At 37.6% G+C, this 22,230-nt stretch overlaps 1 protein-coding gene across 3 annotated transcripts in view; it reads left to right on the top strand.

The window, feature by feature from the left end:
- The window catches only part of TEX11 (testis expressed 11), a 364,622-nt gene that overhangs the window by 221,811 nt on the left and 120,581 nt on the right, over positions 1-22,230 (top strand). The window lies entirely within an intron of this gene.

Raw genomic sequence — 22,230 nt, 5'->3', positions numbered from 1 at the left:
CTTTGATTGATATAGCGCTATTCAGGTTATCTATTTCTTCTTGGGTGAGCTTTGGTAGTTTGAGTCTTTCAAGGAATTTTTTTCATTGAAGATGTCAAATATATCAGCAGAAAGTTGTTTATAATATTCTCTTATTAACCTTTTAACATTAGTCAAAATCTGTAGTGATGTCAACTCTCTTGTTCTTGATATTGGTAATTTGTGTCTCCTCTCATTTTTTTTCTGACAAGTCTGGCTAGAGATTTATCAATTTTATTGATCATCCCTGGGAACCAGCTTTTGGTTTCATCGATTTTTCTATTTTCTTTTTTATTGATTTTTTGCTTTGATTTTTATTATGCTTAATTTCAGTTATATTTACTCTTGTTCTTAGCCTTCCTTAAGGTAGAAGATGATATCATTGATTTGAGACCTTTCTTTTTCTTATATCAGAATTTACTACTATTAACTTTCCATGAAGTACTGCTTTAGCAGAATCCTGCAAATTTTAAATGTTGTGTTTTCATTTTCACTCAGCTCAAAATACATTCAGATTTCCCCTGTGATTTTCTTATTTAGCCAATGGGTTATTTAGAAGTGTGTTATTCAGTTTCTAAATATTTGGGCATTTTTCCAAAGATACTTCTGTTATTGTTTTCTAATTTAATTTCTTGAGACCAAAGAACGTACTTCATATAATTTGAGTTTTTTGAATTTGTTGGGACTTGTGTTATAGCCCAGAATATAATCATAATCTATTTTGGTAGATGTTCAATGTGCACTTGAGAAGAATGTCTATTCTGCTGTTGTTGGGTAGATTTTTAAATATAAGGATAGCTGTAGATTTATTGTAGATGTTCTTTATCAAGTTGAAGAAATGGCCCTCTATTCTCACATTTTTGAGAGTTTTTTTAAAATCATGAATTGGTGTTGAGTTTTGTCAAATACTGTGTCTGCATCAGTTGATATGATCATGTGATCTTTCTTCTTTAGTCTGTTAATATGGTGAATTACAATGATTATTTGTCAAATATTGAACCAGCATTGCACCCTTGAAATAAACCTCACTGGTCATGGTGTTACTTGTTGAATATATTGTTTATTTCTGTTTGTTAATATTTTGTTAAGGATCTTTGCATCTGTATTCATGAGGAATATTGGTCTATAGTTTTCTTATTTTGTACCACCTTTGGCTGACTTTGTTATCAGTGTAATACTGTCTTGCTAAAATGAATTGGAAAGTTTTCACTCCTCTTCTATTTCTGGAAGATATTGTATAGAGTTGGTGTTAATTCTTCCTTAAACATTTGGTAGAATTCTTCAGTGGAACTGTTTTGGCCTGGAACTTCTTCAGGAGTTTTTAAATTATTAATTCAATTTCCTTAATAGTTATAGTGTTATTCAAATTATCTATTTTATGCTGGTGAGTTGTGTTAGATTTTTGTCTTTGGGAGAATCGGTCCATTTCATTTAACTTGGTGAATTTCTGTGTGTGTAATTGTTCATAGTGTTCCCTTATTATCCTTTTGATGTATGCAGGGTCTGTAATGATATCCCCTGTTTCATTCCTAATATTGGTAATTTGAATCTGATCTCTTTTTTTATTTCTCAGTCTTACTAGGGGTTTTTCAATTTTATACAAATTTTTTGAAGAACCAGTTTCAGTGCTTTCTTCCATTGATTTTTTCTATTGTTTTTTCTGTTTTAATTTTGTTGAGTTCTGCTCTTTATTATTTACGTCTTTCTGCTTGCTTGGGTTTATTTTGCTCTTCCTTTTTTAGTTTCTTGACAGTGGGCACTTAGCCTATTGATTTAAGACTTTTCTTCTTTTCCAATGTAAGCCTTTAATGATAGAAAATTTCCCTCTCAGCACTGCTGTGGCTGCATCCCACAAATTTTGATATATTGTGTTTTCATTTTAACTCAATTATCTTTCTGTTGTTGATTTCTATTTGATCCGTGTTGTCAGAGAACACACTCTGTATGATTTCAATTGTTTTAAATTTTAAATTAAATTTAAGGTTTGTTTGATGGCCCAGAATAGGGTCTATTTCTGTATATGTTCAGTGGACACTTGAAAAGATTGTGTATTCTGCTGCTGTTTGATGAAGTCTTCAATAAATGTCAATTAGATACTGTTAGTTGATGAGTTGTTGAGTTGTTGTGTATCTTAGCTCATTTTTGTCTGGTTCTATGAATTTTTGAAAGGGAGTGTTGAAGTCTCCAATTCTAATTGGGGATTTGTCTATTTCTCCTTTTATTACAATGAAAGGATACAAAGCAAAGTCAGTAAAAGTAAAGGTAAAGGCACTTGGAGCAGAGTCTGAAGGACACCAAGCACAAGTTTCCAAGTGTTCTCTCCCAGTGGAGTTGCACGGGACATGCTTTATTCCTCTAGCAGCAAGTATGACAACATGTGTAAACTGTTTTATATCAGGGAGCTCTTTAAAGACTCAGTCTCCAAAGCTTTAAATGGGGGCTGGTCATGAAGGCAACCCTGCATAACATACCAAGATTCCAGACACCCAGAAGGGAAGTAGATGTTCATTATAAACCATATCGTTTGCACAGTCTAGGCACAGCAAGCCATCCTTATTGCTAAGGGAAAGTTTTATATTGGTGTAGGGAACTGTTTACCAGCCAAGTGACCAGATGTCAGCGAAAGGCCTACTTTGCAATCAGGCCTTTCTAAGAGTAGGCAGTCCCTGGCCTGCTATGTGAACTCTTTTCTGCACACTGTGTCATTTACTGATGTATATAGTTTTACTAAGACATAAAGGTACAACTCATGTATATACACTCTTAAGGCTGTAATTTCTGTAATTAGCATTTCCAAGTCCTTTTCAATATGCTCATTTCATGATCTTGTTTATGTATTTATCTGTATTTTTATTTCATTACCTGAATTGCTCCTCTAGTTGTTTAGCCACAAAATCTTGTCTCTCAGTTGCTTTCTTTTCTTCTATTATTTTAGCTTTTTCTACTTCATTCTATCTTTTTCCTCCATCAATTATTTCTTCTTTCAATTGCATTTCAATAAAATACTCATTTTCCTTTACTGCTTATCATTTATTCACATAGCCTGAAAGAAACAAAAAAAAGTAAAGGGTCATCTGGTTTTCAGGAGGGGTTGCTGAGGGGGCTCTTCCTTTCCTTCAGACCCATCATTGGTGAGGGCTCCAGGGAAAAGGTGGAAAGGACACCATGCCCAGGTAAAAGAATCCTGACAGCTCACACCAAGAAGCAAGGCCTTTGGACAGGGACCTTGTCTGGAGAGAAAAAGGAAGGCTACCAAAAGGGTGGATTCGTTAGAGGCAACAGACAGAGCCTGGGTTTGCTGCCAGAATCAGAGCCTACACTGAGCTGTAAATGCCATGAGTGGCCTGGCTGGGTGAGTGAAAGGGCTTAAAGAAATGTGGAAGTCTCAGGGCATCCCATCTGCATCACTCTCTGTAGATGAGAGTTTGAGGTCACCCCAGTGTTCTCTTCCTGCCTCGGTTGCAGAATAGTGCCTTGAAAGTGGTGTGATGAGGCTCAGATGCATTAAAAGATAAAAGGCCATGAGCATGAAATTCACCAAGGGGTTTTGCTGAGAACCAAAAGCAAACACCAGAAAAACTGTTCATGGAAAACAGGGCTAAAAGAAAAAGGATCAGAATCAGGGAAATTTAGTTATATTGAATGATTTATTGATTGACTGATTAAATGGTCAGAGCCAGAATAGTGCTTATTGAAAAATTCCTGGAGGAGAAGAGGTTAATTATACAGTGAACTGAGGGGAGAATTTAAGGAACAAGATGAGGAGGGGCAGTCCAGGCCAAACAGGGAAGACTGGTCTTTAAGGGGAGGATGACTGCCTCTTCTCTGAGAGTAGGTGAGAAGAGGAAAGGGGATTTAGCATTTCCAGGTTTGCCCCTGAAAGTCTGAAGAAGTCGGTTCCAAAATATACTTTTATTATCTTTGAAATCAAAGTCCAAGAGACTCCTGGGCTTGAAGGGGTTAGATTTAAGCAGGAGGTGAGATTGGAAAGATAACGCTGTCAACATGCAGCCTGTCCTTTATCTTTTTATATGTTTGGGCCCATTTGGGTTAGGTTTGTCTCAAACTGTGTATAGTTGAATTGTGGGGTTTTTTTTCCCAAGCTTTATTGAGATATAATTGACGTATAACATTGTATAAGTTTAAGGTGTGCAATGTAGTGATTTTATGTATGTAAATATTACAAGATGATTACCACAATAAGGTTAGTTAACATATCCATCACCTCACATATTTATACTTTTTTGTGGTGAAATTTTTAAATTTCTACTCTCTTAGCAACTTTCAAATGTACAATACAGTATTGTTAACTATAGCTACCATGGTGACTAATCCCTTTAATTTGTTCTTGAATTCAGTTTGCTAATATTTGTTGAGAATTTTTGCATCTATATTCATCAGGGATATTGGCCTATAGTATTCTTTTCTTGTAGTATCCTTATCTGGCTTTGCTATCTGGGTAATGCTGACCTTGTAAAATAAGTTTCAATGTATTCCCTCCTCTTTAATTTTTTTGGAAGAGTTTGAGAAGGATTGGTATTAATTCTTCTTTAAACGTTTGATAGAATTCACTAGTGAAACCATTTGGTCCTGGGCTTTTCTGTGTTGGGAGGTTTTTGATTACTGCTTCTAGTCTGCTTACTTGTTATTGGTCTGTTCAGACTTTCTATTTCTTTATGATTCAGTCTCCTTAGGTTGCATGTTTCTAGATATTTATCCATTTCTTCTAGGTTATCCAATTTGTTGGCATATTGTTGTTCATAGTAGTCTGCTATGATCCATTGTTTTTCTGTGGTATCAGTTGTAATGTCATCTCTTTCATTTATAATTTTATTTATTTGAGTCCTTTCTCTTTTTTTCTTGATTAGTCTAGCTAAAAGTCTGTCAATTTTGTTTGTCTTTTCAAAGAACCTACTCTTTGGTTTTGTTCAACTTTTCTATTTTTTTCCTATTCTCCATTTCATTTATTTCTGCTCTAATCTTTATTATGTCCTTTCTTCTACTAACTTTGGGCTTACTGTGTTCTTCATTTTCAAGTTCCTTGACATGTAAAGTTAGGTTGTTTATTTGAGATATTTCTTTTTTCTTGATGTATGTGCTTATCACTATAAACTTCCTTCTTAGAACTGCTTTTCTGCATCTCATAAGTTGCGATATGTTGTGTTTCCATTTTCGTTTGTCTCAGTATATTTTTTATTTCCCTTTTTATTTCTCCTTTGATCCATTGGTTTTTAGGAGTGTATTTAATTCTCATGTACTTATGAATTTTCCAGGTTTCCTCCTGTTATTGATTTCTAATTTCATTCATTGTGGTTGGAAAAGATACTTGATATAATTTCTGTCTTATTGAGTTTGTGAGATTTGTTTCTTGGCCTAACATGTGATCTGTCCTAGAAAATGTTCCATGTGCACTTGAGAAGAATGTGTATTCTACTCATGATGGATGGAATGTTCTGTATATATAGCTGTTAGGTCCATTTCCTCTATATTGTTGTTCAAATCCGCCGTTTCCTTATTCGTTCTCTGGATGATCTATCCATTAGTGAGAGTGTGGTATTAAAGTCCTCAACTATTATTGTATTTTATTGTACTGTATTATTGTATTTAGACCATATGTATTTAGACTATTTAAATTTAATTTAATTATTGATATGTTAGGGCTTAAGTCTGCCATTACTTCTGTTAGTATTTGCTTGATTTATTTAGGTGATCTGATGTTGGATGGATAAATTACAATTTTTATATCTCATTGATGCATTGACCCCTTTATCATTGTATAATCACCTTCTTTGTCTCTTTTGACCATATTTAACCATTAGTCTTTTTCTAAATGGAGTACAGCTACCTCTGCCTTTTCTTTGTTACCATTTGCTTTAGATATCTTTTTCCTTCCATTCACTCTTAGTCTATGTGTGTCCTTAACACAAAAGTGAGTCTCTTTTAGGCAGCTGTATCATTGAATCTTGTTTTTTAAATACATTCAACCATTCTATGTCTTTTGTAGGATAATTTAATCTAATTACATTCAAAGTAGTTATTGATAAGCAAGGACTTACTATTGCTGTTTTGTTAATTGTTTTCTATTTTGTGAATCCTTTGTTCCTTTGTTCCTCTCTTACTGTCTTCTTTTGTGATTTGATGACATTTTTGTAGCAGTGTGCTTTGACCCTTTTCATAGTCTTTTGTGTATCTACTACAGGTTTTTCCTTTGTGGTTATAGTTAGGTTTACATAAAATATCTTATATTTATAACATCCTGTTTTAAGCTGATAACAACTTAAGTTTGATAGCATACAGAAACTTTATAGTTCTACTTCTCCCTCCCTCATGTTTTGGGTTATTGATGTTACAATTTACATCTTTTTATATTATGTATCCAATAAAAATTGCAGTTATGGTTATTTTTAATACATTTGTTTTTTAACTTTTAATCTAGTGTTGTAAGTGAATTACACACAACGCTTACAATATTAGAGAATCTGACTTAGACTATATATTTATCATTACCAATGAGTTTTACACATTCCCATGCTTTTGTGATGTTAATTAGCATCCTTTTATTTCTGCTTGAAAAATGCCCTTTTGCATTTCTTGTAAGGCAGGTCTAGTCTAGTGGTGATGAGCTCCTTCAGCTTTTGTTTGGGAGTCTTTATCTCCCCTTTATTTCTGAAGAACAACTTTGCTGGATATAGTATTCTTGGTTGATAGTTTTTTCTTTCACTGTTTTGAATATATCATCCCACTGTGTCCTGGCCTGCAAAGTTTCTGTTGAGGAATCTGCTGAAAGTCTTATTGTTCTTTTTCCCTTTTGCTCCTCTGACTGGATAATTTTGTAGAACGTTATCTTGTAGTTCACAGCTTACTGATTGGTGACCCAAATCAACCAGAAATGCCTGCTGAGCTCTCCAGCCAGGTGGGGCCACCAGCTCAGCTCTGCAAATGGGCAGAACCACTGGCATGGATGTCCACTTAGGTGCAGCTGTGAAGAGAAATGCAATCTGCCAAGATCTAAGTGCTCATTGTTGTATCCCCAGCCCCCGCTTCTCCATTTCTTTCTGATTCTCAGTGGTCAGCACCTCAGATTTCCACAGTGATCCCCATGAGGCAAGACCCAGTAGACCTGCAGTGATTGAGGAAGCTGAATGTCTACCTTGGGCCCTTTCCTCCACTGGAGAAACTGTATGCCCAGGGGGTCCTTTATGGTGTGGTGCTCTGCTGGCCCAGAGGGATGATGCAGTCAGAGTGTTTTTGCTCCTCTTACTCTTCTAATGTGGTCCTTCTCAGTCTCTGTGGTCCAGGGATGGGGTGCTTCAGCCTCACTGTTGGGTTCTCAGGTTTTCACAATGGTGACTTATCTATGGATAGTTGCTAGTTGGTCTTTTTGTGAGGGGGACTGAAGTTGGGAATGACCTATGTTGCCATCTTGATGACATTACTCCTCAGGATTACTATATCTTCTTGGTGGATTGGCCTTTTTATCATTATGTAATGTTCCTCTCTTTCCTTGATTATTTTCTTTGTTCTGCAGACTACTTCATCTGATATTAATATTGCCAGTCCTTCTTTCTTTTCATTAATGTTTGCATGATATATATTTTTTCTAACCTTTTGCTTTCGACCCTCCTATGTTTAGTTTATTTGAAGTAGGTTTCTTATACACACCCTATGGGTGTGGCATTATGTTTTTAATTCACTCTTCTAATCTCTTCCTTTAAACTAGTGTATTTAGACTATTTACATTTAATTTAATTACTGATATGTTACGGCTTAAGTCTACCATTTAGTTTTTTTGTTTTCTGCTTGTTCTCTTTGCTTTTTTATAGACTTAATTTTTTAGAGCAGTTTTAGATTTACAGAAAAATTTAGAAGATAGTACAGAGTGTTTCCATACACCCTGTACCCAGTTTCCCCTACTATTGCCATCTTATGTCACAATGGTGCATTTGTTATAATTAATGAACCAATATTGGTACATGATTACTAAATAAAGTCCATGGTTTATTCACATTTCCTTAGTTTTTACCTAATATCACTTTTCTATTTCAGGATCCCATCCATGATGCCACATTACATTTAGTTATCATGTCTCCTTAGGCTTCTCTTGGCTGTGATAGTTTCTCAGACTTTTTTAGTTTATGGTGACTTTGACAGTCTTGAGGAGTGCTCATCAGGTATTTTTTTAGGATACCTTTCTATTGGAATTTGTCTGACGTTTTTCTCATGATTAGACTAAGTTTATGAGTTTTGGGGAGGAAGATAGTAGAAGTAAAGTACAATTTTCATCACATCATATCTAAGGTGCATACTATCAACATGACTTATATCTGTTGAGATGAACTTTGATTATTTGGCTGAGGTATTGTTTGTCAGGTGTCTCCAATGTAAAGTTATCTTGTTTTCCTCATTCTATACTGTACTTCTTGGAATTATGGAGTTATGCTCCCCTCCTTGAGGACAGAGTATCTACATAAATTATTTGGAATTATTCTGCATGGGAGATTTGTCTCGTCTCCCTAATTTATTAATTTATTCAATCATTTGTTTATATTAGTATTAACTCATGGGTATGTATTTTATACTTGGAGTTATAATCCAGTACTGCTTTATTTTTTTGCTCAAATTGTTCCAGGTTTGGCCATTGGAAGCTCTTTCAGTTGGCTCCTGTGCTCCTTTAACATATCCCCATCAGTGTGGGTATATTTTTAAGTAGTTCTTTACTTTCTAACACTACGAAACACTCCAGGTTCATCTTGTATATTTCCTACCCTAGTCCTAGAATCAATCATTTCTCCCAGGAGCCCTGGTTTATTTCATTGGAGAATCATTTTAGAAATATGATTTATATATTTATATATAGCACTCAAGCCCGAAAGGTAGCTATGCTTGTTGCTACTGGGATATCATTTCTTTCAGGCCTTCTCAGTTGACAGAACAAAGAAATATAAGTATGTATACTAATCCATGGATGTAGACATATCTATAAATATTTTTATATGTAACCGTCTGTGTCTATATTAAACTAAATATGGTTTCTTACTGATGTTTCAAACTCTAATCCATTACCACATAGATCATTCTAGCCTTGCTTGCAAATAACACTTGCTTATCTGTTCCTAACCCAACAGTGAGAAACCTGGCTCCCACCATCCATTATCCATTTACTTAATTGTTTAATTCCCGTTTACATATATAGAAGTATCAGGATTGTTAACCTGTACCCCCATGGGAAACAACTTTATCAACTAAAATACAGTATTTTTGTGCATTTCCTTGTGCCTTTAGGCCTACAAACTCTACTCATTTCCAAAGTTACTTAGGTTGGTACCTTTTCCCCCATCCCCCACAGTGAGGTTGTTTTATATAATTGTACAGATTCATACATTTGTTAGATTCTCTTGTCACAGTCTGTATTCCATCCTGGGATTCCCCAACCTCCTTAATGATATATTTTTAAAATTTACATACATTAAGGTTCACTCATTGTGCTGTAGAGTTCTATGGGTTTTAACAAGTGAATAATGACAAGTAGCATACATGGTAGTTTCACTGCCCTAAAAATCCTCTGTGCTTCACCTGTTTGTCTTCCTGAATTGCTGGCTACCACTGATCTTTTCACTGTTTCTATTTTTCTTATTGTCTCTCTTTTTTTTTTTTTTTACTTTTTTTTAAATTAAGGTTATGAAAGCTAACATCCTTGGGAAATTACAGTTGTACATCATTATTAGTCATGTTGTAGGTACACCACTTCACCCCTAGTGCCCTCCCCCCACCCCCCTTTCCCCTGGCAACCACCGATCAGTTCTCTTTGTCCATATGTTAACTACCACCTATGAGTGGAGTCATACAGAGTTCGTCTTTCTCTGTCTGGCTTGTTTCACTCAACATAATACCCTCAAGGTCTATCCATGTTGTTGTGAATGGGACAACTTTGTCCTTTTTTATGGCTGAGCAGTATTCCATTGTATATATATACCACATCTTCTTTATCCAATCATCAGTTGCTGGGCACTTAGGTTGGTTCCATGACTTGGCTATTGTGAATAATGCTGCGATGAAGATAGGGGTGCATGGAACTTCTGGAATTGCTGATTTCAGGTTCTTAGGATAGATACCCAGTAGTGGGATGGCTGGGTCATAAGGTATTTCTATTCTTAACTTTTTGAGGAATCTCCATACTGTTTTCCATAGTGGCTGCACCAGTTTGCATTCCCACCAACAGTGTATGAGGGTTCCCTTTTCTCCACAGCCTCTCCAACATTTGTCACTCTTGGTTTTGGATATTTTTGCCATTCTAACAGGTGTAAGGTGAGATCTTAGTGTAGTTTTGATTTGCATTTCCCTGATGATTAGTGATGATGAGCATCTTTTCATGTGTCTATTGGCCATCCGTCTATCTTCTTTGGAGAAATGTCTGTTCATGTCCCCTGCCCATTTTGTAATTGGGTTATTTGATGTTTTATTGTTGAGTTGTGTGAGTTCTTTGCGTATTATGGAGATTAACCCTTTGTCGGATAAATAACTTGTGAATATTTTTTCCCAATTAGTAGGTTGTTTTTTTGTTTCAATCCTGTTTTCCCTTGCCTTGAAGAAGCTCTTTAGCCTGTTGGAGTCCCATTTGTTTATTCTTTCTATTGTTTCCCTCATGTGAGGGGTTATGGTGTCCGAAAAGATTCTTTTGAAGCTGATGTCAAAGAGTGTACTGCCGATATTCTCTTCTAGAAGACTTACCGTTTCAGGGCTAATCTTTAGGTCTTTGATCCATGTTGAGTTTATTTTAGTAAATGGTGAAAAAGAATGGTTGATTTTCATTCTTTTACATGTGGCTGTCCAGTTTTCCCAGCACCATTTGTTGAAGAGACTTTCTTTCCTCCATTGTAGGCCCTCAGCTCCTTTGTCAAAGGTTAGCTGTCCATAGATGTGTGGTTTTATTTCTGGGCTTTCAATTCTGTTCCATGGATCTGTGCACCTGTTTTTGTACCAGTACCATGCTGTTTTGATTTCCGTGGCTTTGTATTATGCTTTGAAGTCAGGGATTGTGATGCCTCCAGCTTTGTTCTTCTTTTTCAGGATTGCTTTAGCAATTTGGGGTCTTTTGTTGCCCCATATGAACTTTTGGATTCTTTGTTCAATTTCTGTAAAGAATGACATTGGAATTCTGATTGGGATAGCGTTGAATCTGTGGATTGCTTTAGGTAGTATGGACATTTTAACTATGTTTATTCTTCCAATCCATGTGCATGGAATGTCTTTCCATCTCTTTATGTCATTGTCGATTTCTTTCAAGAAGGTCTTGTAGTTTTCGTTGTACAGATCTTTCACTTCCTTGGTTAAATTTATCCCAAGGTATTTTATTCTTTTTGTTGCAATCGTGAATGGGATAGAGTTCTTGAGATCTTTCTCTGTTAGCTCATTGTTAGCATATAGAAATGCTACTGATTTATGTATGTTGATTTTGTACCCTGCAACTTTGTTGTAGTTGTTGATTGTTTCTAATAGTTTTTCTATGGATTCTTTGGGGTTTTCTATATATAAGATCATGTCATCTGCAAACAGCGAGAGTTTTACTTCTTCATTGCCTATTTGGATTCCTTTTATTCCTTTTTCCTGCGAAATAGCTCTGGCCAAAACCTCCAGTACTATGTTGAATAAGAGTGGTGAAAGTGGGCACCCTTGTCTTGTTCCTGTTCTGAGAGGGATGGGTTTCAGTTTTTGTCCGTTGAGTATGATGTTGGCTGTGGGTTTGTCATATATGGCCTTTATTATGTTGAGGTACTTTCCTTCTATACCTATTTTATTGAGGGTTTTTATCAAAAATGGATGTTGGATCTTGTCGAATGGTTTCTCTGCATCTATTGAGATGATCATGTGGTTTTTGTTTCTCATTTTGTTAATGTAGTGAATCACGTTGGTTGACTTGCGGATGTTGAACCATCCCTGTGTCCCTGGTATACATCCCACTTGATCATGGTGTATAATCTTTTTGATATATTGCTGTATTCGGTTTGCCAAAATTTTGTTGAGGATTTTTGCATCTATGTCATCAGTGATATTGGCCTGTAGGTTTCCTTCTTTGTGTTGTCCTTGTCAGGTTTGGGGATCAGGGTGATGTTGGCTTCATAGAATGTATTAGGGAGTGCTCCATCTTCCTCTGTTTTCTGGAACAGTTTGAGAAGGATAGGTATTAAACCTTCTTTGAATGTTTGGTAGAATTCTCCAGAGAAGCCGTCTGGTCCTGGACTCTTATTTTTGGGGAGGTTTTTGATTACTGTTTCTATTTCTTTACTTGTAATTGGTCTGTTCAGATTCTCTATTTCTTCCTGATTCAGTTTGGCTAGGTTGTATGAGTCTAGGAATTTATCCATTTCTTCTAGGTTGTTCAATTTGTTGGCATATAGTTTTTCATAATATTCTCTTATGATCCTTTGTATTTCTTTGGTATCTGTTGTGATTTCTCCTGTCTCGTTTCTAATTTTATTTATTTGCGACTTCTCTCTTTTTTTTTTAGTGAGTCTGGCTAAGGGTTTGTCGATTTTGTTAATTTTTTCAAAGAACCAACTCTTTGTTTCATTGATCCTTTCTACTTTCTTTTTTGATTCCATATCATTTATTTCTGCTCTAATTTTTATTATTTCCCTCCTTCTACTGACTTTGGGCTTTGTTTGTTCTTCTTTTTCTAATTCCGTTAGGTGTCATTTGAGGTTGTTTATGTAAGATTTTTCTTGCTTATTTGAGGTGAGCTTGTATTGCAATGAATTTCCATCTTAGGACTGCCTTTCCTGCGTCCCAAATCATTTGGTATGGTGTGTTTTCATTTTCATTTGTCTCCAGATAATGTTTGATTTTTTCAATAATCCATTGTTTGTTCAGTAGCATGTTACTTAGTCTCCACATTTTTGGCCCTTTCCCAGCTTTATTCTTGTAGTTGATTTCTAGTTTCATAGCATTATGATCAGAAAAGATGCTTGATATTATTTCACCCCTCTTGAACTTACTGATGCTTGCTTTGTTTCCCAAGATATGGTCTATCCTTGAGAATGTTCCATGCGTGCTTGAGAAGAATGTGTAACCTGCTGTTTTTGGATGAAGTGTCCTATATATATCTATTAGGTCCATCTGATCTAAATTTTCATTTAATTCTGTAATTTCCTTGTTGATTTTCTGTCTGGATGATCTGTCCATTGGTGTTAATGGGGTGTTGAGTTCGCCTACTATTATTGTATTGCTGTTGATGTCTCCTTTTAGTTTTGTTAATAGTTTCTTTACGAATTTTGGTGCTTCTGTGTTAGGTGCGTATATATCTATAAGCGTTATGTCATCTTGGTGGAGCGTCCCTTTTATCATTATATCCTGCCCCTCTTTGTCTTTCTTTATCTGTTTTGCTTTGAAGTCTACTTTGTCTGATATAAGTATGGCAACACCTGCTTCCTTTTGTTCATTATTAGCTTGGAGTATTGTCGTCCATCCCTTCACTTTGAGTCTGTGTTTGTCTTTGGGGCTGAGGTGTGTTTCCTGGAGGCAGCATACTGTTGGATCTTGTTCCTTGATCCATCCTGCCACCCTGTGCCTTTTGATTAGAGAGTTCAATCCATTCCCGTTCAGAGTGATTATTCAAACGTGGGGGCCTACTGTTGCCATTTTATGACTTGTTTTCCGGTTCTTTTGCATTTTGTTCTGATGGAGAGCTGTTACTTTGTGTTATTGTCCTTCTGCTTATCTCCTTTGTTCTGGATTTTGTAACCCCTTTCCTTTTTTTGATTTTTCAGGAATGAGGTTCTTCCTGAGCATTTCTTGAAGAGGTTTTGTGGCGATGAACTCCCTTAACTTTTGTTTATCTGGGAAAGTTTTTATTTCTCCATTGTATTTGAAGGATATTTTCTCTGGGTAGAGTATTCTTGGCTGCAGGTTTTTGTCCTTCCGAGTTTGGAATATTTCATTCCAATCTCTTCTAGCCTGTAAGTTCTCTCCTGAGAAATCTGCTGATAGCCTTATGAGGTTTCCTTTGTAAGTTATTTTCTTCTGCCTGGCTGCCCTTAGTATTTTCTCTTTGTCGTTGACTTTTGCTAGTTTCACTACTATATGCCTTGGGGTTGGTCTTCTTGCGTTAATAAAGTTTGGAGATCTATTGGCTTCTGTCACATGAAGTTCCATCTCCCTTCCCAAGTTTGGAAAGTTCTCAGCTATTATTTCTTTGAACAGGCCTTCTGCCCCCTTCTCCTTCTCTTCTCCCTCTGGTATACCTATAATCCTTATGTTGCATCTCCTAATTGAGTCGGATAATTCTCGGAGAGTTTCTTCATTTCTTTTTAGTGTTAGTTCTCTCTCCTCCTCTGTCTGCAGTGTTTCTATATTCCTATCCTCCAAATTGCTAATTCTGTCCTCCATATTATCGACCCTACTGTTCAGAGAGTCCAGATTTTTCTTAATCTCCTCCATTGTGTTCTTCATCTCCAGTATTTCTAATTGGTTCTTCTTTATAGTGTCAAGCTCTTTTGTGACATAGCTCCTGAACTCATTGAGTTGTCTATCTGAGTTCTCTTTTAACTTGTTGAGTTTTTTAATAATGGCTGTTTTGAAATCATCGTCATTTAGGTTATAGATTTCATTGTCTTTGGGATTGTTTTCTGGGTGCTTATCATTTTCCTTCTGTTCTGGAGATTTAATATATTTTCTCATACTGCTTGATGGCATGGATTTGTGCCTCCACATAGAGTTTAGTTACTGCTTCCACTTGTTGCGACTGGTTTTTTGGGGGGGCAGCTGTTTAGACTGCACCAACCAGGAACCCTGTCAGCTGTTACTGACTGGACCTGGACCCCTCCTCGTAGTCACAGTGGTCCTGTGGGGTCCCTCGTTGGTTTGGGAGCAATCGCAAGGGGGCCTCAGGCTGCTGATGCCTACTGTTGCAGCCCACTTAGACCCGCTCCCTCCTTGTGGTCTGCAGTGGTGTTGTGGGCTTTCCCAGCAGCCAGGAGCAGGATCACCTATAATCGCCACTTTGTCCCTAACAGAGCCCACAAGATCACACTTGTCCACTATAGGTCCCAGCAGAGCTATGGGTATCTTCTGCAGTCTGTCGTTAGCTCTCCTAGCAGTGCTACTTTTGCCCCAGGGCCTTCCCACCTTGCGAATGCCAGTCAGGACCTCTCCACTAGTGCTGTGCAGAGGCTTTTGCTGAGGCTGCTGTAGGAACCTGGAGTTCCCCCCTGGGCCATGTAGCTGTTTCACCGGAGCTACACTGTGCCCCACTCCACTCTCATGGGATCTCTGGGAGCTCCTTGCCTCGTCTGGGACACGGCCAGAGTCCGTGGGCCTGGTGGTGGCTTGTAAGCTGCTGCCTTGTGGGGAATTCTGCTCTGGGGAGCTTCCTGGTGTTTCGAATGCTTGGCGGGGCCTCCCTGCCAATGGCAAGCAGAGGCCCTCCCTGCTGGGGGTTTGCAGGACCCTGGAGCATCCCCGCAGGCCACAGAGCCGGGTGTTGGAGCTCCACCCAGTCCCCAAGCACGTCCATGGGAAGTCCGGGCACCCCCTGCACCGACCTGTGCGCCGGAGACCGTGGGCCCAGCAGCAGCTGGTGGTCTGGTGCAGTGCCAGGGAATCCGCCCACCAGGAGCTTCCCGTTGTTCTGGATTCTGGGAGGAGCCTCCCTCCTAATGGTGAGCGGAGGCCTTCCCCGCCAGTGGGTGCGGGACCCTGGGGATTCCCCCTGGGCTTAGGTGTTATCACGGGGGGCTTGCGTAGGGCTATTGTCACCTGTTTCCACCATCACTCCACTGGTGAGTGCACACTTCCACCCTTGGCATGTGGCGATGCTACTGGGGAGTCTGCTGGAAGAGAGCCTCCTGCAGGAACTAGGCTGTCCGGGGGTCGGGGGTCAGGGGTTGGAGAGTTTTCACCTATTTCCACCTCCTCCCGGGGGGAAGTCCATCCGCCTTCTGATGCATAGTAGCACGAGACTCTGAGGCGTCTTGAGATGCTATCTGGATATCCTTAGGTTGGCTCCTGCCTGGCCATCTGAGAAGCTCTGCTGCTCCTGAAGGTGCCTTTTTTCCTCTTTGGCTGGAGTTACTGCCTCTTCTGCTTTTGTCAGGACTGTCCCTTTTCGTGGGGGTTCTTTTTATCCAGTTTTCAGTTTTCAGTCCAGGGTGATTCTTCCTAAAATTGTTGTAACCTGGTTGTGTTTGTGGGAGGAGGCGAGTTCAACGTCTGCTCACAGCGCCATCTTGATGAGAACTCCCTAGGCTGCTTATTTTTAATAAACAATAGACTCAGAAAGTTTTTCTTGTTACCTTCCCTTTAACTGCCTAAAAGAATTCAGATAAAAAAACCTGTTTCAGGAACCGAGCTATTACCTTAGCATAACATGAATTAGGTGGTAGACAGGGAAGAACCTAGGAAAGCCTGTTTGTTGGGCTCCCTTCTGTCTCTCTCTCTTCTTTTTTTAACTGTTTTGCCATTTCCAGAATGTCATGTAACTGGAATCATACAGTATGTGGCCTTTTCAGACTGACTTCTTTCACTTAGCAATATGTATTTCGGGTTCCTCCATATCTTTTTGTTGCTTGGTAGCTCATTTCTTTTTATTAGTGAATAATTTTCCATTGAATAATGTACCACAGTTTGTTTATCCATTCACTTATTGAAGAACATCTTGGTTGCTTCTAGATTTTAGTGATTATGAATAAAGTTGTTATAAACATTTGCATGTAGATTTTTGTGTAGACCTAAGTATTCAAATCAACTGGGTAAATTCCTAGGAGTGAAATGACTCCTATAGGTAAGTTGTCATTTCTCTCTCAGAGTGTTCCAGATTTTTTTCTCTGTCTTTAGTTATGGGAAGTTTGACTATGTCTTAGGGTGAATTCTCATGGGATTTATCCTGTTTGGGGTTTACTCAGCTTCTTGAATTTCTAGGTTTATCTTTTTTGCCAAATTTGTGAATTTTCAGACATTATTTCTTTGAATACTTGTTCTGCCTTACCTTCTTTCTCCTTTCCCTCCAGGATTCTGATGACACAAATGTTCGGTTTTTTCTTATATTCTCACAGGTCTCTGAGGCTCCATTCAGGTTTTTTTTTTTTTTCCCTTTATCTTCTTTCTGTTGCTCAGATTGTGTAATTTTCATTTAGAAGTTCACTAATTCTTTCCTCTCTCTTCTCCATTCTGCTGTTGAGCCTATCTATTGAGTTATTTTCTAAATTTTAGTTATTGTATGTTTTAGTTTCCTGGCTTTTGTAACAAATTACCACAAACTGGGAGGCTTAAAACAACAGAAATTTATTCTCTCACAGTCTGGAGGCCAGAAGTCTGAAATCAAAGTGTTGGCAGGGTTGCCGTCCCTCCAGAGGCTCTAGGGGAGAGTTGGTTTCTTGCCTCTTCCAGTTTCTGGTGGCTGCTGGCATTCCTTAACTTGTGGCCACTTCATTCCAATCTCTGCCTCCGTGGACACATTTTCTCCTCTTCTGTGTGTCTAATCTCCCTCTGCCTCTCTTTTATAAGGACAATTCTGATGGCATTTAGGGCCCACCCAGAAAATCCAGGATAATCTCATCTCAAGGTCCTTGTCTTAATCACATCTACAAAGACCCTTTTTCCAAATAAGGTAACACCGACAGGTTCTGAGGATTAGAATTGAAGCTATCTTTTAGCTATTCTCAGCCTAGCACGTTATGTTTTTCAGTTCTAAAATTTCCATTTGGTTCTTCTTTGTATCTTCTGTTTCTTTGTTGATTCTTTTTATTTCTTTGCAGAGACTTTCTACTTTTCATTGTTTCAAGCTTGTTTATATTTGGTCCTTGTAGCATTTTTATGATGGCTGCTTTAAAGTCCTTGTTAGTTCTAACATCTCTGTCATCTTGGTGTTGGCATCTGTTGACTATCTTTTATAATCTAGATTAGATTCTTCTTGTTCTTGGTATGATGAGTGATTTTTGATTGACAGCTGAATATTTTGAATATTATGTTATAAGACTTGGGTCTTATTCAAATCTTGTTTTAGTTGTCCTCCTCTGACACTGATCTGGCAGGGAGGAGGGAGACACTACTTCATTATTGCCAGATGGGATGGAAGTCTACATTTCCCACTCAGCTTCCATTGAGATGGGATGGAGAAGGGAAGAAGAGGAGGAGGGTTGCTCATTACTGCTGGATAGGATGGGAGTTTTGACTCTCTTCTAAGCCTACACTGATACCACTTGATTTTGTGCTTCATTACTGCTACATGTGGTCTTTGTGACACTGTGCAGGAGAGGGGGTCACTTCATTACCACAAGGTGATTATGAAAGTCCTAAGTCTCCATTAGGCCTCCTCTGACACCACATCAGCAGGGAGAGAGACGGATGCTTCGTTAACACCAGGTGAGAGTGGAAATTCAGGCTCCCCAGGTGGTCTCCACCAGCACCTTGAAAGTGTGGAGCTTCTTTACCTACCCGGCAGGGATGAAAGTCCTGGCTCCCTACTTGGCCTTCTCTCACACCCTGGTGAGGGTGCTGAGTGCCTTATTTACAGACTGGCTAAAAAGGAAGTTTAGGCTCTACTTAGCCTTTTCTAGCAGGAATGGGAATGAGGCCACTGTTTTCTCTGTGGTGTTTTGCTGGAGCCAAGTGGTTATTGTCTATAAGTTATAAGCCTTGCTAGGCTGTGTCCTTTGGCTAGAGAAGGCATGCTTTTCTTGGAGCTTTTTCTGTCTGTACCCATTGGTGTTCCCAGGTTGCCAGCTTTTCCAGCACCCAGTCCAGGATATGTGAAGCAAAAAAGAAAACCAAAGACTCATCATTATGCCATTCATTGGGTCCTAAAGTTCTTAGTGGTTCTTTTTCTCTCTACCTTTCAGAGTGATCTTGTGTTTATTTTACATATAATGTCAAGAGTTTTTAGTTATACTTAGAAGGAAGAATAGGGAAGAGAACATCTCCTCCATTTTTCTGTAAGTAGAAGTCCTTAATATGCATTTTAATGGTCAGTCACTATATTATGAACAGTGATAATTAATAATTTCTTAATTCATTAATTTAAAACTTCCCAGTGTTTGTGACAATTCTTTGTAAAAAAAAATATATAGAAGAGATTTTATAGACTATAAAATTTTCCAACAATGCCCCTAAAATTCTTTGGGAAAAATTTTAAAAATATGTACCCTGTCTTGTCACCCTGCAGTTTAAATTTGAGAAATGAGTAAGACTTAGATTAGGAGAGAAGATGTTACCTTGAATGTGCATTTGACCAACAATGTATGTCCAAATATGAAACTTATTAGTATGGTCAGAGGAAAGATGGTGGCATATTCCTGGCAACAGTTCATATAACTTGATTAGATCCTAATTGTCAGCATTTATTTTGTCCATTTCTTTATTGTTTGTAGACATCTCTCATAGGAGGAAGAGGAATCAACTAAAAATGATTTGTAGTTAACTTGAATTAATGAAGACACTTAATGGGGAGTTAAATCATTTTCCTTTGAATCATATTCATCACCATTGTTGTTGTTGTGACCCTGAATATTATTTTCACAGGACGTCAGTGGAATATAATGGGAAACTCTTCGGTAAAACAGACTTGGGTTCAAACCCTGAATGTCCCTTTTGTTCTATAAGCTTGAATCTGTTTTATGGCCTTTCTCAGCCTCAACTGCAAAATGAGTGTGATGCAACACATTTTGTGGTGTTGTTATAAAAATTAAATAAGATAGGGCTGGCCCCGTGGTGGAGTGGTTGAGTTCGGGTGCTCTGCTGCAGGCGGCCCAGTGTTTCGTTGGTTCAGATCCTGGGCGTGGACATGGCACTGCTTGTTGGGCCACACTGAGGCAGCGTCCCACATGCCACAACTGGAGGGACCCACAACGAAGAATATATAACTGTGTACCGGGGGGCTTTGGGGAGAAAAAGGAAAAAAATAAAATCTTTAAAAAAAGAAAGTTGTAAAAAAAAAATTAAATAAGATAATGTGTCTAAGGGTCTTAGCACGGTACCCAGCACAGAACATATACTCGATTAATATTTGTAACCCTTTATTACTACCCCTCCTTATGCTGGTATGAGAAGATTCCATGAAAGCAGAGAAAATGTTTTCTTTTTTCTAAGAACAGTGTCTTATATCATGCCACTAAATATTCCACATGTGTAGTGTTAGAAGAAAATTTAGGCTTTTCATAGGCAGAATGGTTTTATTAGTTTTTTTTTTCCTTAAGATTTTATTTTTCCATGTTTACAAGGATATTTACTGGAATATTGCTTGTAAGAGTGAAACATTGAAAGCATCCTGAATATCATCAATAGAAGAATAGATAAGAAAAGTAACATATCTCTATACTATAAAATACTGTGTGGCAGTTAAAAAGAGTAAGGTAAATCTATATATAATGACCCCTTAAGACATGTTGTTCAGAGAAAGAAGCAAAGTATACATAATATATAATTTACGTATTTTAAAAATATGTTGCTATAGGTACAGATATGCATGTAAATGCACCAAGGAAGGACTGAAAAGGATACTTAGCAAACTTAGGAGTGGTTACCTCTGAGAAAGGGACTGGGACAGGGTAAGGGTCCAGGGAAATGTTAGCTTTAGCTTTGCTATTTGCATTATTTTATTAAAAAACATTTTTTAAGTTTTTAATTGTGGTAAAAATACACATAACAAAATTTACCATTTTAACCATTTTTAAGTGTACAGTTCACTCGTATTAAGTACATTCACATTGCTTTGCAACTAATCACCAGAACTCTTTTCATCTTGCAAAACTGAAACTCTGTACCCATTAAGCAACAGCCTCCTATTCCCCACCCTCCGCCAGCCCCTGGCATACACCGTTCTACTTTCTGTCTCTATTAATTTGCCTACTCTAGGTACTTCATATTAGTAGAATCATACAATATTTGTCTTTTTCTGACTAATGTATTTCACTTAGCATATTGTCCTCAAGGTTCGTTTATGTTGTACCATGTGTCAAAATTTCCTCCCTTTTAAAGACTGAATAGTATTTCATGGTATGTATATACTACATTTCATTTATCCCTTCATCCGTCATTGGAGACTTGGGTACTTCCACCTTTTGGCTATTGTGAATAATGCTGCTATGAACATGGGTGTACAGATATTTCTTTGGGATCCTACTTTAAGTTATTTTGGGCTTATAAGTAGAATTACTGGATCATATGGAAATTCTGTTTATAATTTTTTAAAGGAATCACCATGCTGTTTTCCATTGTGGCTGCACCATTTTACCTTCCTACCTACAGTGCACAAGGTTTCCAATTTTCCACATCCTCACCAACACTTGTTATTTTTTGTCTTTTTGATAGTAGCCATCATAATGGGTGTGAGGTGGTGTCTCTTGTGGTTTTGATTTGCATTTCTCTAATGATTAGTGATGTTGAGTATCTTTCCATGTGATTGTTCCCGTTTGTATATCTTCTTTGGAGAAATGTCTATTCAAGTCCTTTGCCAATTTTTAAATCAAGTTGTTTAGTTTTTTGTTGTTGAATTTAGGAGTTCTTTATATATTCTCAATATTAACTCCATATCAGATATATTATTTGCATATATTTTCTCCCATTCCATAATTTACCTTTTCAGTCTGTTGATTGTACCCTTTGATACACAGAAATTTTTAATTTTGATATAGTCTAATTTATCCATTTTTACTTTTGTTACATGTGCATATGTTGTCATATCCAAGAAATCATTGACAAATCCAATGTCATGAAGATTTTCCCCTAGGTTTTCTTCTAAGAGTTTTATACTTTAGCTCTTTCATTTAGGTCTTTGATCCATTTTGAGTTCAATTTTGTATATGGTGTAAGGTAAAGGTCCAATTTCATTATTTTGCATATGGATATCTGGTAGTCCCAGCACCATTTGTTGAAAAGATTTCTCTTTCCTTCATTGATTGGTCTTGGCATCCCTGCTGAAAACCATTTGACTATATATTATGAGAATTTATTTCTGGATTCTCTATTCTATTCCATTGGAGTATATGTCTTTATGCCAGTACCACATTGTTTTGATTGTTCTACCTTTGTAGCAAATTTTGAAATCAGGCAGTGTGAGTTTTGTTCCTCCAGCTTTGTTCTTCTGTTTCAGGATTGTCTTGGCTCTTCAGGGTCCCTTGAGATTCCACAGGAATTTTAGGATAATTTTCCATTTCTACAAAAAATGTCATTGAGATTTTCATAGGGATTGTATTAAATCTGTAGATCATTTTGGGAGTATTGACA

Source organism: Equus przewalskii, chromosome X, assembly GCF_037783145.1.
Source record: "Equus przewalskii isolate Varuska chromosome X, EquPr2, whole genome shotgun sequence".
NCBI classification, from domain to species: Eukaryota; Metazoa; Chordata; class Mammalia; order Perissodactyla; family Equidae; genus Equus; species Equus przewalskii.
The sequence above is the reverse complement of the archived record's forward strand: the minus strand, read 5'-3'. Positions and strand labels throughout refer to the sequence as shown.